We start from the raw sequence: 6000 nt of genomic DNA, 5'->3' as shown, positions 1-6000 counted from the left end.
TTCGAACCCCGGCCGGGTCATACCTAAGACTTTAAAATTGGCAATCTAGTGGCTGCTCCGCCTGGCGTCTGGCATTATGGGGTTAGTGCTAGGACTGGTTGGTCCGGTGTCGGAATAATGTGACTGGGTGAGACATGAAGCCTGTGCTGCGACTTCTGTCTTGTGTGTGGGGCACGTTATATGTCCAAGCAGCACCGCCCTGATATGGCCCTTCGTGGTCGGCTGGGCGTTAAGCACAACAAACAAACAAATATAACATTAGGCCACAAAACAAAAAATGTCTGTTTCTGGTCACCTGACCAACCCTAAATTTCGGCGCCGACCCTAAACTTTTTTTTTTCAAACTCAAAATTTTTTAATTTTTTTTGGTGGTAAAGGACAGGGTGAGAAAATGAACAACAAAAACGTGTGAAAACGAAAGTCCGCTGACGATTTGTAAATGTGTTGAGTGTCTTGTCTCTATGTATAGTGAATCCAGTCTCTTTGCGCGATTTTTAAAGTTAGTTTTATTGGTCTACATTTGGGGTAAAAAAAAAAAAAAATCCCGACCTACCGACCTTATTTTTTTTAGCCATGTTACCAGAAACAGATATTTTTTTTTTTTTGGCCTTATAACAAAAGGGGGGTTCCCCTGTAATGGGAAATGAAGGAGAGTTGTGTAAGCATTTGCTTTTTTTTTTTTTTAATACAATTTGCTGTGCACAACTCCCTTAAGCTTATCTGTATTTTAAGACTGGGTCCCCTTTAAGACGTGATTTTCTCAGATTTTAGGGGGTACTCTGTTGAGTGATCACTGATTTGTGTCAAGCAACAGGGTTTATGACAGGTATAAGCAGTTGTCTGACCTACGCCATCAGTCCATGGAGAGGGGAAGGGGGGAGTAATCAGGCTTGGGAAATCTCAGATGTGCTATTTGTCAGGGTTGTGATGTTGGTGTTGTTGTTTTTACATTTAGTCAAGTTTTGACTAAATGTTTTAACATAGAGGGGGAATCGAGACGAGGGTCGTGGTGTGTGTGTGTGTGTAGAGTGATTCAGACTAAACTACTGGACCAATCTTTATGAAATTTGACAGAGTTCCTGGGTATGATATCCCCGGACGTTTTTTTCATTTTTTCGATAAATGTCTTTGATGACGTCATATCCGGCTTTTTGTAAAAGTTGAGACGGCACTGTCACACCCTCATTTTTCAATCAAATTGATTGAAATTTTGGCCAGGCAATCTTCGACGAAGGCCGGACTTTGGTATTGCATTTCAGCTTGGAGGCTTAAAGGCATACTAACGCACTCCCGTGTTTACAAAGTGTAGTTTGCCCACAATCGATGTCAAACGCACCATAAGACCATATAATGACGATACGTCACCATGCGCGGACCATAATACATGCATTACAGCTTGTTCTAGCCTCTGAAAAAGTGAGGATGTCAACAAAGCCGCGGTGTTCTCTCCCTTGCATCAACGTTACATGTGTTGCCAAATCTATAAATAGGACGATCCAGATCAAAATGAAAATTCAAATATCTCAACATTTAAGGGGTCCTAGACCACAATATTTTGCAGGGAACTTAATTTAGTCTGTCTCCAGCTGTTGGTAAAGCAATTAGCGTGTATAGTCATCGAGTACATATGGCTTTAAAAATTTATAAAACGATCCAAATTTACGTTCATCTTATTCTTCATAATTTTCTGATTCCAAAAACATATAAATATGTTATATTTGGATAAAAAAAACAAGCTCTAAAAATTGTAAAAAAAATTAAAATTATGATCAAAATTAAATTTTTTAAATCAATTTAAAAACACTTTCATCTTATTCCTTGTCGGTTCCCGATTCCAAAAGCATGTAGATATGATATGTTTGGATTAAAAACACGCTCAGAAAGTTAAAACGAAGAGAGGTACAGTAAAGCGTGCTATGAAGCACAGCGCAACCGCTACCGCGCCAAACAGGCTCGTCACTTTCACTGCCGTTTGCACTAGCGGCGGACTACGTTCAATTTCATTCTGTGAGTTCCACAGCTTGACTAAATGTAGTAATTTCGCCTTACGCGACTTGTTTGTTTTTTGTTTTTCTGAGCAGAACATGTGAATATTGCATGGTTTTCTTGAATCGCAAGCTGATTACCCACGGATCACTTGAGCTATGAAATTCTGAGGAAGCAAATTCTACTTGACAAGCTCTTCAGACTGGACAAAATACTACTGAGGGTGGTGGTGGGGTTTTTTTTTTAGTTTTTTTTTTAGGGGGGGGGGGGGGGGGGGTGTACACTCCCGCATTCTTCTTCTTCCGTAGAGTACTGGGTTCTTGCGAACGTCGCAGAGTCCTGTTACCGAGAGTGGCTAGCTCCGGCGAACAGGGAGATTAAGAAGGTGGGGAGGTTAAAACAGGAGACTGCTGCCAAGACGGGAGTGAAACGACTCCAGGGAGGGGGCCGATGATATTAATGTTGGTGATGGTGCGGGGGAAAATGTGTTTGAAGGGCCGGGTGAAGGGCGTACTCCTGGTGCAAATTAGTACAAATTAATATTTTTCGCGTATGTGGGTTTGTTTGTTAACAAATTAATATTTTTCGCGTATGTGGGTTTGTTTGTTTTTTCATATTAATTTGATGGACAAATTTAATGGCTGCCTTCGTTATTAATTCTTCATACATGGGTGGGATTCTTCGGGAAATCCGGATTCGTAATGTCTGTGGTGACGTTTTTTTGGTTTTTAATTATACAAATCCGTCAGCGTCTGGGGGACACAAAATTCTTCAGGATTCATGACATTTTTCAATTCCAATTGCGCCCACCGCCAAGAGTCGTTTTTGTGGATTATTTCGCATTTTGGTCCCAGGTAACATAATGAAGTTTTAATACGATCAATCGGACCTATTATCAAGTTAGTGTATCAACTTTTGAACGAACTGCGCCCAGTAGCTTCCCAGCAATAAGCTGTTAAGTCCAGACAGACAGACACACACACAATTAAAGTCTGCTGAGCCCAAGTACTAGCGTACTCGGGGATAAATGAATTCTAAGTGGGTGTTGCGCACCGAGTGTCAAGGGAGGCCAATCTCTTGTAATGACAAGGGGAGTGGTTTGGCAGCGGTTGTCTCCCATGGAGCCGTTCTTATGTGCATTGTTTGAGGGGATTTCCCGTCCATACGGTTTAGTCATGGATCGAGTTGTGTTTTGTGTTGTAACAGTAAGTTGATTAGCCCATTTTCTTCTTCTGCGTTCGGGGGCTGAAACTTCCACGTACACTCGTGTATTTTGCACGAGTGGAATTTTACTAGTATGACCGTTTTTTACCCCGCCATTTAGGCAGCCATACGCCGTTTTTGGAGGAAGCATGCTATTTTCGTGTTTCTATAACCCACCGAACTCTGACATGGATTACAGGATCTTTTTCGTGCGTACTTGGTCTTGTGCTTGCGTGTACACACGGGGGTGTTTGGAGTCTGCACACAAAGTTGACTCGGAGAAATAAATCAGTCTCTCGCCGAACGTGGGGACGAACTCACGCTGACAGTGGCCAACTCATATAATTATAGGTCCCTGGGCCAACTGAATACAAATCCAGCGCACTACCGACTGAGCTACATCCCCGCCCGATTAGCCCATTTGAATACAACCTTGAATGTAACCGTTGCTGCGGATCCGGCAATAGTAGACAGTCGCTCATAATATAAGTGTTAGAGAAATTCAAGCGGATACGAGTATCTGCCGCTCCATGAAAGAAAGAGAGAATTGATAAACAAAAACAAAAACATCTGTAAAGTTCGACTGTTGGGCCAAACAAAAATATATGTTGGTTTAGGGTAACTTGACATTACCCAAAAAATATAGGGTCGGTAGGTCGGCTTTTTTTTCTCTCATTATTTCTAGTCTTGGTATGGCTCGCAAAATGTGCCAGAGGTTGTTTTTGTGTGTGTGTTTTTTGAGAAATCCCAAAAAAGTTTTAGGGTTGGCAATTGGGGGAAAAAATACGGTCGGTCGGTCTACCCTAAACCAAGATATAGTTCTGTTTGGCCTGGTGCCGGAGAGCATCAGGCAAGGCTTGCTATTTACAGTTATGCTTGCACAAGCATATCTGACTCCGTGTGCTGGCCAGTGTGACGCCGTCATGTTGGCCCTGCCGCCATATTACCCCCTCGATATGTACTCGAGACTGAAATGTTGTTTCCTGTTAAAATTAAAGAAGTGAACCTATTTAAGGACGAAAACCATGTCAGTTTCTTGCATGTGAAGAAAATTGGTGGTGAAATTTAATAGAATTCACCCAAAAAATCGACTTCTTCGAAAACGTATACCGAGTGGTTACGTCCCTTAAATGAGAAGGAAACCATTAAAGTATGAATCAAATTTCTAAGTTTGAATTAAAAAATTGGTTTGACAAATTTTACCCATGAATGCAAGGTCAGTACTATTGAAGGGTGATTTTTTTGTTCAGTGTGGAGTTTATACAAGATAACGAGGCCGAGGGCGAAAAGTGACAAGAGGGGCCAATCTCACATGCTACACCGGACGGGTATGGAGGCTGAAACTGAGCGGCTTCTCTCGTCAGGTATTACGTCAGTGATTAAATATCCACTGAAAAGATCTGCCCGCTGTGTGTGAAACGAGAAGTTGAGGAATAGTGATGGTTTTTATAGTCAACCCGTCCGATTGCCAATCACTCCATTCCAACGCCTATCGCTTTTCTGTTTCTCAGCCACCACCATACTGCGGGGCAGTGTGGCTAAGACTGTGAATGACTTATCATTATGGTAAACTTAGTGATTGCAGTAACGTCATAACCACCTGTTAACAACCCCCCCCCCCCTCAACACACACACACACACACACACATACACTATTACAGAAACAAAGCGGGCGCCCTTTAAAGTATTTTATGACAACACTTTCAAACTCCAAGAGCATCGATGCAACAGTGACATTTGTTTTTAAATATTATTTTATTAATCAGTTTAAAGACTGACACAAAGCAAAGGTATCACGTCAAAAGAAGCAATTTATTCACGAAAAAAGATAACATTGAACTGACAAGGAGGCATCCGTTTATGAACAGACGAAGCCAAACTCCAGGGTAAAGTTACAAAATCGGCAATTTCTCAGTGACCCCACAAAAAAGATTTCCCGATCGACTTTCCGATTTTCCAAACATCAACGATGCCAAAATCATGTAGAAACACTTGGAGCACTTTAAAGAAACTCCGAAGTCAGTCACTTAGGTTCCCCAAACTGCGTCCCTGCGCCCTATATGACGCACTAGAAAGCCACCCCCAAACAAAAATAGAAATAATAATAATCAAATAAAAAAAAAATGTTTTAACAAATCGGGGTTGAATGTTTTTGAACACTTAAAGGTACAGTAAGCCTCCCGTAAACCATCACAGAGCTCCCCGAGCGTCTACATACAGTACAAGCATACTTCCATTTGAACGCTCACCGAACGGGAACATCCTGGCTGCTTTCTGTCGAGCGTGAGAAATTTTCAAAACATTTATTTTCGTGGACTTGCTCCTCTACAACAATGGCGCCTCGTTTTGGTGCTGGACGGCTGTTATGAATATTCCGCAATACCGGAAATCACGCCCGCACAGTACGCCTCCCGTAAACCATCACAGATACTGTCAGGCTCAGGCATGAAAACTTTCTCTTTTCAGCGGAAATTCCGCCGTTTTTTTGTCACACTTTCGCTTTTTTTTTAAAATTTCCGCCGGAAAAAAAAGAAGACCCCCCAAAGAAAGAGGCAAAACGAAAGACGTGGCAAGCGTTACTCCCGCCACTGCTCAATTGGATAAACCGTAAATTGCAGAGTCCGCAAACAGACCGATTCGAGCCTTTCTTCACTGCCTGCCGCGCTCGAACACATTTTTCTCTTGGAAATTCGGAGGTTTCCAAAGTTTGCGATGACCCTCTAACAGATGAAATGTGGCGATTTCAACAGCGTGGGGCCGCGAATCGGATCATAAACTACTCACAAAAAGTTAGGGAACACCCTTCATTTT

The sequence above is a fragment of the Littorina saxatilis genome, linkage group LG11 (assembly GCF_037325665.1).
Source record: "Littorina saxatilis isolate snail1 linkage group LG11, US_GU_Lsax_2.0, whole genome shotgun sequence".
Lineage (NCBI taxonomy): Eukaryota > Metazoa > Mollusca > Gastropoda > Littorinimorpha > Littorinidae > Littorina > Littorina saxatilis.
This window is presented reverse-complemented; position numbering follows the sequence as displayed.